Source organism: Rhopalosiphum padi, chromosome 3 (assembly GCF_020882245.1).
Source record: "Rhopalosiphum padi isolate XX-2018 chromosome 3, ASM2088224v1, whole genome shotgun sequence".
Taxonomy (NCBI): Eukaryota; Metazoa; Arthropoda; class Insecta; order Hemiptera; family Aphididae; genus Rhopalosiphum; species Rhopalosiphum padi.
In genome coordinates, this window is record NC_083599.1 from 12,273,572 (window position 1) to 12,286,450 (window position 12,879).

Below are 12,879 nucleotides of genomic sequence, written 5' to 3' on the forward strand. Positions count from 1 at the left end.
TTTTAGAGCATATATGATAATTTCAAGGACATAAATGCATGCATATTTTAATGAGCATAAAGTCCCTGGATCTACAGTAATTAGCAAAGAACACGTGTAGATTAACAATTAGCACCTATTTCTAATGATAGTTTACGTTTTTATTAGTATTTTCTTAATTAGATAAGTTGATAAATGTTTCAACAAGAACATTGCATACCTATAACTTATATATACTTAAGTTAAAATCATAGAATATGCATATAACAAATTACCAGGAACATTGTATTAAGTTTTCAAGCTTTTAGAGTTTTGACAAATATTAAATTTATATATATCTAATTCATAATCATTCTTTATTTAATAGAATATATTTAAAATTGTATAATATCTAGAATAATATAAATATTTGTTAAAAGTTTCGAGTCACTAAGGTCATTCCTTTCTGAGTATTTTAGCAAAAAAATAAAATCGATTTTGTCAAAAACTGGTGTTGCGTAAACATTTACAGTTTTTGTTAGTTTTTTTTCAATCATTAATAAAATATTGGTAATTTTAGTTTTTTTTTTCACAAAAATAATAACTAGGTAGATAAAATTTGCTATTAAAAATCACATACCTACCCAAAAGATTGTAGTAAATTTTTCGCTTCAAAACGTGATGACAGACGAAAAAACACAGTTGATTGTAAAACCAATACAGTACTTGCCCAAACTGGAATCTAAAAAAAAAATGATTTATTTCGTTTAACGGTTATTTGTTTTCTAAACGCTCCAGCACTTATAATTTCGTAATACATACATCTAAAAAATACCATGGAGTAGCTGGATTTTTTAAAATAAATTGTTATTTACTTGGGATAACACTCGGTATATATATATATATATATAAGTATATAAATACTTGGGTTACTGCTATAATATTTTCACACATTATATAAAATACATATTGTTACATAAGAATACTTTATGACTAATGTCATCTCTATAATTGTCGTAATCCAATATTTGAATAACAATAATATATATAATATATTATAAGTTTATTTATATGAATTATATATATATATATATGTATATATATATTGTGTACATGTGTATTCACACAAAATATATTCGTGTATTGCATTATGTGGTATAAAAATCAGGAATACTTGTATTACTTCGGTAAAGCAGGTGCTGTCTACATTTTACATATTTTAATCATATGTATCTACTAATTACTTTTTTATGATGCATATACGTCTTGTGTGCATTTTAATACATTTTTAATTTCAAATTAACTAAACCGGAAAGGGGGAAAGAAAAAAACTATTGATTGACGTAAGAGCAGTATATATATAGCGTTAGGGAAGCCACCAAAAGGTTACCCATTTAAAAGCTCTTTAACTATTGAGCGAAGCGCTACCCACCCCACCCCATCCCACCCCACTCAAATAATAAGTGTAAACAGAGGGTGAAATAATTTGTGAACGCAGCACGAATATGAGCGCAGCACGGGTTTTTTATACACTGGTTTAAGCTCTGAGATATCACTGTCGACTGTATAGCTGTAAAGTTACGTATGCTGCGTAGGTATGCCACGTATACCGCACGCGGTAAACCGACGACAACTAGCGGAGAACGCTTAATAACGAACGTTTATTAAAAAAAAATAGTATTATAATAATGTTTAAAAAGTGTACGCACAGTTGTAAAATCATATGTAACCTGGTACTATCTGTGCTCACTTAAACCGACGTAGAGTTATAATAATAAAATTGATGGTCGGCAATGAAAAATTAAGACCAAAACACATTTCGATGAGCGCCTAACAAGTAAGTGTATAACAACGAATAATGCAATATCGTCGCGCGTGTACAATATTTATTCGATTTATACATTATACACGTATAAAGAAAGGCGTGGAAGTGGATAAAACAAATTAATATGCGTACTGCGTAGGTTAAGTCAAGCCAACGTTAACAAATAATATAATTAACTATATAAGCTTTAAGCTAATGAAGAATACATTATTATTTTTTAATTACCACCTTGGTCATATATAGTGATTGTGCAATTCTAAAATGTTTTAAATAATATATAAATATATTTATAATTCATCCAATTCACGAGTTATGATGTACTTACATTGTGGTTAGGTATAATAATACCATTAGTGCATAGGTACAATGTTCGGATTTACTAAATTATTAAAATATTTTAAATTTTAATTGAAGTAAACTAATGTAACTCAACGTATCATTCTTTTTAATTCAACCACTAAATGCTGAATGATTCAAATATGATCATTTAATTAGTCAAGGGATTACATTTATTACAAAATGAATTAGGTATTTAATGTAATATTGTATCAAAAAAAATAGTTTTGAAAAAAAAATGTACACTTTAAATAGTTATGACTTAGTATATGTAATTATACGTTATCGTGTGTCAATTTGATCGCTATATTTTGATATTGCATTACGCTGCTTGTTATTTTATGACGTCATCGGTACCTACCTAATGTCATATTATTGTTACCCGGTAATCGTAGACGGAATTTTTTGAAATAATTTTAAATATTAATATAATATAATCCATATTATACCGAATCTCGGTATCTGACCGAGACTACACTACACCTAATTCTGTTCAATATGTTATGTACCGCACTTAATAATTTCACACTTAGAAGGAGAAGAAAGTAGCGCGCGTTAAGGATTATACATAATATAGGATATAAGTAGCAGCATCTATTTGTCAGCAGCACAATTTATTACGTAATATTATCAATCAGCGTTGGTTTATTGTTTATTATATTGTAAACGTATTTTATAGTTTTCTATCATCAAAAAATAATCTAACTGTTTTATAAGTTTCACATTATATTTTACTTTTTTATTATCGAGTATTATAAAAAATAGATCAGTTTAGAATTTACAACCTTAAACGGCTTAAACGAAAATATTCAAAAAATCTCAGAAATTAATTACCATAGGTAATAACCAACAGTTTTTAATTTCAAAAGTAATCTATAATGTCCGATACTACGATTATATCAATATTATAAAAGTCTATAAGTCCAAAAAATTATATTTAGTGTTCCGATATAATATTCATATCAACCTGCTTGACTACCTACCAACTTATATTTGACACTTGATATTTATTAAAGTAATCAATTTGTTTTACAATATTAAAAACTTTTAATTTAATCAAATAATGATACCTATAAATGTATAATAATTATAATTATAGTTATGAAAATATTATATACCGGAAAGTAAAAAAAGAACTTAAGAAGTTAATCATGATTGTTGTTTTTAGATATAAAAATATACCTATGTTTTATAAATTAAAACAAATATATTAAAATACTGTTTACACTTTATAAAACAATATTACGTATAAGTTTTACAGAAAATTGTGAAATATGAAGTACGTACATGGACTGTAACTGAATACGTTATGGCGGATAAAAAATACTCTTCCGTAGATTGAAATAAATTGTTTCATAATTTACATGACAGGAATACTCTTAAATAAAATATACTATGCATTAAAATGTACGTGAAAATAAAAATAAAAAACAGAACTTTTTAAACAATTATCACGTAAACATGATTAATACGAATATATTATATGAACACTTAGAATATTACTAAACCATATGCTACATTCTTATAGTTTGTTTATATCAATAAGTGTGCTTGATTTAAATTTTCATTAATTTTTCTTTGACATTATTCTTTATTTATCAATTTGTTTCAATTTGAACAATAAGCATGAGTGATAGTTGATACAATAATACACGGACAGGAATAACGAATTAGAGAGACTTCCTACTGAAAATACTTCGTCAAGAGATACACTTTTATATATTTTTTCTTTTAAATTTATCTAAACAGGTCATAACATCACTGTGCTTTTAGTCATTTTTGAAGATTACCTAGAATAGTTTTTGACGAGAGTTTGGTTAGCGTTCCATAATAGAATGATGAGAGAGTTGGAAGCGTATGTAATATTAATCATTTTGATAGGTAGTTATTGACAATTTAGAAATTACTTTGGTCAGAAAAGCGAGTAGAGGATTAATCATATACTTAAAATCATTTATGAATTTAGAAATAACACTTCACATGTTGAAGGAAGGAGAGTCGGTATTTTTATTTTGAATAGTGTCGTAACCTGTCATATCTTCTACATAGAATTAGTCATGTATGTTCGTGTATGAAAAATTTGTTGATTGGCTGCTGGGCTGAGTATTGAGATGTTGGGACTGCTGTTAATACTTAATATTTTTATAAGATTTGTTTTTAATTAGAAGGAGGTCAGCGTTGTTGATAGAGTTCTTTATTAATAGTGCATTACTTAATGTTAGTTAGATGATTGTCATTGCATAGTGCGCAAATGGTAGGAAAGTTACTTGGTTTGGCACACAATGCCGTAAGATGATTTATACCGCATTTGACTTATTAAGGGAAATGGAAACAGTCGATTTTAGTGTGACCATAAGATTAACATTTTATTCGCTGGGGAGTTAAAGATAGTGCGTTCTTGGTTTGATAGTGCAGGATACTAGTTAATTTTTTAGTGAAATTTCTTCTAATTTTGAGAACAAGAGTTGATGGATAAAGATTTTTTACTACTGTTCTAAATACTTTATCAGATCGTAGTTTATATGTTTGAAATTCCGTATCATTTTTATTTAGAAAATTAATTATTATTTGCAGTTTTCTGATGTATTGGGTTGAAGTTAAAGTTGTATAGAACTTAATTTACAATTTAAACTTTCAGACCAAGTAAATCCGAGAATGCATTTCTTAATTCAAAAAAGTTTATGTACCCTTAAAGAATATTGGTTGTAGCAAATTTTTTTTTTCTGTTTTTTGTGTGAAAGTGTTGTGACCCTTGACCCCAGACTTTACTTTTCGAAATTAATTAGATTAGCCTTATATACGTTAGTAGATAGAGTATAGATTTGGAAAGATAAATTTTATTTTCTCGGTAGTAGTAGCGGTATAGGTAGGTCTCTTCAGCAACAGAGGTAATAGCCGTTTATTGTTTTCAAATTTCAATTGAGAACTAGTATTATATTTTTTTTTATTATAGGCGCAGTTTTTATTTCTTGGTTTTAATTATCATGATAGGCGATGCGCTTTGTTCCGTATTATTTATTTTTCAGTACCTCTAACTTTGTATTATAACTGTTTTTTTTTCAATATAACTTTGGTGATCCAGCAATCCGGCACTATGGATAGGCAAAATAGGTACATTACTGCATTACTAATGGTTCCAATGTTAAGTATTTCTTAATGTTTTTTATTTTACTATGATAATAAATAATAATGTAATCAACAATTTAAAAAATAAAATGTTAAATCTCTTCAATACTGTACAGTATATTTTTGTTAAAACTACATTATTTGAGTCAATCTAAATATATTTTTTCCTTTTCAAAAATTCATATTTAATTTATGTTATAGATTTTTATAGACATTTAGTGGAGCCGTTTTAATTATGGTTTTATCAAATATTGCCAATAATATTTTTCGTTGCAATAAATTTTTTGTTTTTAGAAAACTATAAAGGAAAAACCATACATTTTGCAAGTTTAGAAAAGTTTGAATGCCATCACCTGTGACCAATTTCCAATGCATCAAACAATACGATTACGGCATATGGATCTTATTCGTATTTCGTTTTATATTACTACTCCAAAAAGTAATAGCAGATAGTTCATATTATGTATAGAAAACAAAAAAATAAAATTCATTACTTACTATAAAATCGATATAAGCTTTCTCTTGTTCATGATATAAATTAAATTTTAAAACATAAAAAAACAAGCTAAAACCAATTTCGTGTTGTTGACATAAGAACGGCATCATTAACTAATTGATTGATCGAAACAGACGCACCTACACAGGTACGCGTGTCGATGATTAACACGTTTTTAAACCTCTTGTAGTCTTCGCTTGATTTTTAGATTTATACTTTACATAATCCACCTGACACCTTCCGAAAAGGATTAACATTTTTTTTCTCGTACCTGTAAGCAGATTAACACACTTCGTGACCCATTAAAAAAAATACACTTATCTGCACTTTATTATTATTTATTTATTATGCTTAAACGGGCTGTGCCCTTTTGATACAATTTTATTGAAGTATATAATATACACTATATACATGTATTAAGAGATTCATTAAACGTAAAACACTTATTATTTCAAAAAATATTAACATTTTTTAATATATTTTTGTTATAAAATGTTAGTCGTTAAAAAATAAATATTTCTACTATTACTGATTTATTCCTTTTTTTATAGACAATATGCAATTTAAAGTCCTTATTAGTAATTACAAATCAAGATATTTTTCGAATTATACTTATTAATTAGTAATATTTATAAAAACCGAATTTTGTTCGGTATTAAATTAGTTTACAAACTATAAGTATACAATATATTCTTAATAAATAGTATGATACAGAGGTATCTCGCAAAGTGTTATTATATTATTTCACTCGTCTAAATTTTAAATACTTATTACTAATAAACTATTTGTCCGAAATGTAATTTTAATATATCTAAATAATCTAAAAAATAGTCAATTTAAGAATAAAAAAACGTCATGAATCTATTCGTTTCCATGTTTGTCTTCGTATATTTTTACCAGCGTAACCATTTTAAACTTAAAAAGGAATGTATTACTTATTATCTATTGCTTGAAATTCAACTTATAAAAATTTATGAAAACACCTTTAGGTTTTATATCTGAGTAAGAGTTAAATAAAAATATTATAAATATTTTTAATTGATAATAATTTTATTCCCATATTCTGGCGCAAATACCCTGAACACATATTATTACTATTGCGTATAACCACAGTTCATAATTATTTTAGGTTCAAAAAACAACAATAAGACATAGTAATAATAGTAATGCACTACGCAAGTTGTAACTATAAATAATAGAATCTGGAAAATCAACATCGTCGACATTGTGGTCTCTGATAACCACATTTTTCTAAGACCCCACTACTCATGGCCCAACCGTGTAGAACCACGTGATACTGTTCCGAAGCGATATAATAATATAAATTCCCCTGTTCGAGTAAAGGTTAATGTTGTTAATGGGTCTTAAAAAAAAAAACTAAAAAAAAAATAAGTTTTTTCTTTATCACATTATTATTATTATTTCATTATTCTAACGACGTAACAATATCGATTAACATAATATTGTTAACCCCCCAAGTTTTAAAACATTAAACGCGGGAAAGGCACTCAAACGAAAAACATATTAATAATGACAACGCCGCGGCCGCTTCGAAAACGTGCAAGTATATATATAAGTATATACAGTATACACTCGATCGTCACCGTATATACGCTCCCACCTTATAATAGTGATAATACCTCTGCCGGCGTTGCACTAAGTGAATTACTTTTCATAAACCACAAAAATAATAATAAGCAATAACGTGGAATCTATTAAAGCGTGTAGACATTTTTCCATTGTATCTACCTCTTACATAATACATCACGGTATTATTAATTATGCTACTCAAATTGTATTATTATACATAGACACACAGTATTGTATTAAGGGTCATACGTCGTAGTTATATTTTTTTTATTTTTTTTTTTTTTAGTGTATACTATCTTAAATGCACGGTAATATACTGCCCTTATTTGACTTATTCGAATTTCCATTAACGAAAACAAAATATATATTTATTTTTAATAGTCGATTTTTAATTCTCAAATGATTATTTAGTAGTATATCAGTATCCTTATATGATGTCTATTTTTAACATGTTATGATTGTGATGTGTATAATAATAATCTATATATATGAGTATATGTTTGGGTATTGCGTATGATGAGTATATATAAAATATATTCTAAATTCTTCTTATTTTAACAATTTGTTTATTAAACTAATTATCCAGAATTTTTTTAATTCAGAATAATAATATTTTCTATAATAGTATAAATAGACAATAGTATAATCGCTATTCATTCTTAGGCTATAAACTAATTTTATGTGTTTTAAGTTCTCCGTGATAATATAATATTGATATTAGAATTTTTATTTGATTTAAGTCATACAATTATTTTGAATGGAGCGAGAACTTTTTTTTTACCTAATGATGGTTTTTACATTATTACCTGCTACCAGTATGAAAATGACGTATACCTAGAACCCATGAATATTTCTTTCAATACATCACTGACTATACATTATTATGGTTTATTGTGATTTTTTTAATATTTCAACTTGAACAAAAACAATAATACTGATCTAAAAACGATGGTATTATAATATGATTGTCTACTGTCTAGCTATTGTATGCGAGTCAGATGTCCCGAACAACGATTTCGAAATGATATCGTCGATGAAAATATCTCTAAATAAAATGTATCAACGACAAAAAATATATCCGGACAGGCATTATTGCCACTCTGAGAGTTTCGATACGTGACTATTGTATATTATTATCGTAGTATAATATTTTATGAAAACTGTATAAAGTTTGGCTGATTTGGGTCGGGCCAAGCAGACGATTAGCGTTCGAACAACAATGACATGTGTGTAGAGCATCGCTTAACGGCTTGCGCGTTAGAAGAAAACCATCCCGTGTCGATCAGCACGTAATAATATAATATTATTATATAAAACCGATTAAATGCATGTTAATGTTGGGGTTAAATAAACTTTAAATGGCTAATGATGAAGGGAACATTTAAACGATTTATACGTTAAAAGTTTTTTTTTTTTTTGTATATTTGTTAACTAACTTACGCTAGTGTATGAACGCTTTTAAAAACGTGGTAGATTTAAAGGCTACACTTATTGTATCAATCTGATGACATTAAACTTTTTTAAAAAATATAAAAAACTTAAAAAATAAAAAAATTTAATTCTGGATGGTATAAGAGAAAAATAAGTATATTTGAAAATCATAATCCCAATTCAGCACCCTAAATTCAACACTAAGTATCAGTTTTGTAGGTAATCAAATTTTACCTCCTCTCTCAAAAAAATATAAAAATAAATTTTAATAATATTCGATATTAGACAGGACATAATATAGATTAAAATAATTAATTAAATGTACTATATATTATACAAAAATCATAATAATATATTAGTTGATTAATATAGTGTTTAAATGTCAGTTTTATTATTTATAATTGTTTAATAACTCGTGGAATATTTATTATTTTTTCGAATACTATAGTCCAAAATCATTAATGCTTTATTATTAATATATTATGTTTTGGCTTAAAATCTGTATGAATTATAAAATATGTAGCCTTTTAAGTAGGTTTTTTCATTATAATTGATCTTGGAATTTTTGGTAGAAGCGTGCTTTTTGATAATGTTAATGGTAGGATTTACACTATAAAAAGGTTTTATATTTTTATGAAATAAATGTGGGCGAGGTCAGAGTTTTTTATACACTGATTTCTGATGTATAAAGCTTTTTAATATTTTTAAAAGTATAATCGATTCTATGATTTGTAATATTTTTCAAACCTTATAATATCTTACATTTATTAAGTTTTAATAAATAATTATTAAGTAACAATGTAAACACTGACACGCACACACTATTTGTCTATTTATGTATGCTTTCATTGTTGCATACAGTATTTAATAAATGTAATTAATACTATGGTGACCTACAACTCGAAGAACAATTTAATAATGTGTAAAGTAGTGGAAAGCTATAAAAAATTAAATGTATCAATACAAGTGCCCTTTAAAAATATTTGTCTAGTTAGTATCATAAATCATAATATTATAGGGAAAGGTTTTTGTTGCGTTTATTTGTTCTTTTCTTAAAGCCTATAGTATTTCAGACATACCTAAATGCATTTCAACGTCATTGATTAAAAAAAACAAAATCTATTTTGCATATTTTAAAATTTAAAATCCCATCTTATTTTATTACATTATTTATTGTCTAGTACATTTTCTCATTTCGGGCGTATGTTTAAAAGTTATTTAAAGTATTCTGGGTGGAGTGAGAAATGTTACATAAAGTCTTGTAGCAATCTGTTTCAAGCTTGTTGAGTTTTGACAGGTGATATTTTTCATTTGCAAAATTTAAAATAAAAGTAGTTGCATTGTTACATTGTACTAGTGTACACCCTATACTAGCGTACACCCTATAAGAGATATGTCCAATTTAATCTCGTCGAGAAACGATTACAGATTTCAAACTAACCCTCTTCCCCACAAACACAAATATACACATACATAATCTACGTTTTTGTTTAAACTATTTATGCCCGTCTATCATTAGTTATAAATGGTTTGCACCATGTACGGTAATCTATTTTAGGCTCTGGGTGGTATGATGAATGTATTTCAGTGTTTTACAATTATGTGTATTATTTATCATTTATTGTTTTTTTTTGTGTCTGTCATCGCTTTTTGAAGCAGTAGACATAATTCAATATTTATTTTTGAAGTATAGCAAATTAATTATAGTTTGTACTTTGTACTCTTTGTAGGGTACTAGGGTAAACATTTCCCAGTACTTTTCAAATTAGAAAACCGTCCTGGGTCGATCAGCACATCAGTACATAATAATATTATTATATAAAATTAATCACGTCAATGATAAAAAAAACGGTAGAGGGGAAAAATGAAGATTTTTAATCTAAAAAAAATTAAAAATACGTCTAACAGATTTTTCAATTTGTATTACAGCATATTACACTGCAAATAATTAATACCTTTATTATCAACAGAATGGATTTAGTTGTGTATCAAAAATCATTTTAACCATTCTAACCTTTTTAAATGTTTATTTTTAAGCTTTTATAGCGAGTTAGGTCAAGCATGTAATAATTCATAGCGACCTATAGTCAATATTTGTAGTCATAATATATTGTTGCCTGTAGCCAAATCGCAACTGGTTACATTTTTCGTTGTACTTATAATAATATCATATAATTAAGCGCATCATCTGAATCCGTATTCGTATGACAATTATTATAATTACCTAAAGCACGATATTCGGATGACGATATATGTTTTTCAATAACCTGACAACGAAAATTTGAAAATTCATCGTTTGCTGCTACTGTGAACCCACTACATGTCTAAATGCATGGGTTCTTTCCTCATTATGTGAGTACCTACGATATATAGCTGTTTATTATATTAGTTATGAAATTTTAAGTTTTAAACGAGCAATGGAGTGGTCAACCTATGCGATTTTAGTGCACTATTTTGCTCATATACACTTTAAATATAAATAGATATTATAGATACCTGCTATAGGTATGTACAACAATATATATTTTAGTCGAAACTCTCAGAAAAATATTTTGTTTTGGGATAGTAAAAAAGTGTAAAACAATTATTATAATGGTAAAAAATATAGTTTTTTCAATAAAAAAATATTGTGTTGTTATGACTTAGAATTATGTAGATAAGTAGTATAAAAACACATAAGTTTATCAACCAAAATTATATAGTCAGTGCTTTTAAAAAAAAATGATGTATATATTAACTATTAAGTATAGCACTGTATTAGTATTATAGCTATTATATCTGTAACAGTAGTAATCTTTAGAACAATCACTAAGACACGATGAATAGTATATTAGTTATATTTTACAACTATAAGTTATTTCATTCATTTTTATTTCGATTAGTGAATACTCAAAATACATAAATAATGCAATACACCAATAAGTTATAGAAGTTCAATGTATAGTACGATTATTTGATAATTCAATTATTTAATTGCATAACCTTAAACTTGTTTCAATTAGATAAATGTTAATACTTTTTTGTATCATGGCGTGCATATTATATTATTCAAATCATATTTTAATGATACTAATATATGATGTTCTGCACTTTTTTAGTGCACAGAATTCCGGATTCTATAGTTATGTATTAGGTACTATTGGTAATATTATATTTATATTTATTAAACTAGTATATTTTATAGCCTACAATGGAGTGTAAAGTACTAAGGCGTGAGACGATTGCGCCTGTTTTAAAACTTGGGCTTTATGAATTATAAACATTTTCCTTCCCAATTTTATTAGAACTATAACTTTTTCATATTTATATATGTACACACAATACATTATAAATATGAACATTCGTATTTTTTTTTAAATAAATATATATTCCCTAAAATATATAAAATAACTTTTTTTTAAATAAATAAAGTTAATAAATGAAAAACTATCAATTACAATTTTTTAGGACAAAACCATGAACTTATTACTTTAAAATATTTATTATAAGTATACATATTACCAACAAATTGTAATTCGTGGTTTTTTATGCATAAATATTATCAGTATTATTGTAATTTTATAAATTTTAAGCGAAATATATTTATTTAAAAAAAAAAAAATAAGAATATTTATTATATCATGAATTAATATTTATTTTTTTAATATTATTATGTACTGGTATTAATATTACACAATTTTTAACCAAGCAAATATTTTAATTTTTTTGTCAGTCCCAAGGCAATATAAACGAGAAAAACAATTGTTTAAAGGACAACACCTATATTTCATGGAACGCAATCATTTACTCCCTTTTTTTTAGGTAAAAAGGTAAAATGGACATAATCGTATTTCACAGTATGAAATACATAATATGAAGAACCTTGCATTAAATTTTAAAGACTATAAGCTATAAAAATGGAATATTTGATACATTTTTTACTAAGTTTTGTCGATTTTTATTAATATTTAAACTTCAATTGCTTATATAAAAAATCGTAGTTTGTATTTTTAATATTTTTAAAAGCTATAATAACTACTTATGATAAACCTTATATTACATTTCTAATTATTCTATATGAATGTCATTAGGAAACTACAGAATAATTTGGTTATGTTTATGATTTTGATGAAATTTG

At 26.1% G+C, this 12,879-nt stretch overlaps 1 protein-coding gene across 2 annotated transcripts in view; it reads left to right on the plus strand.

Moving 5' to 3' along the window:
- Positions 1-12,879, plus strand: part of LOC132924582 (serine/threonine-protein kinase BRSK2) — a 104,844-nt gene that overhangs the window by 12,172 nt on the left and 79,793 nt on the right. The window lies entirely within an intron of this gene.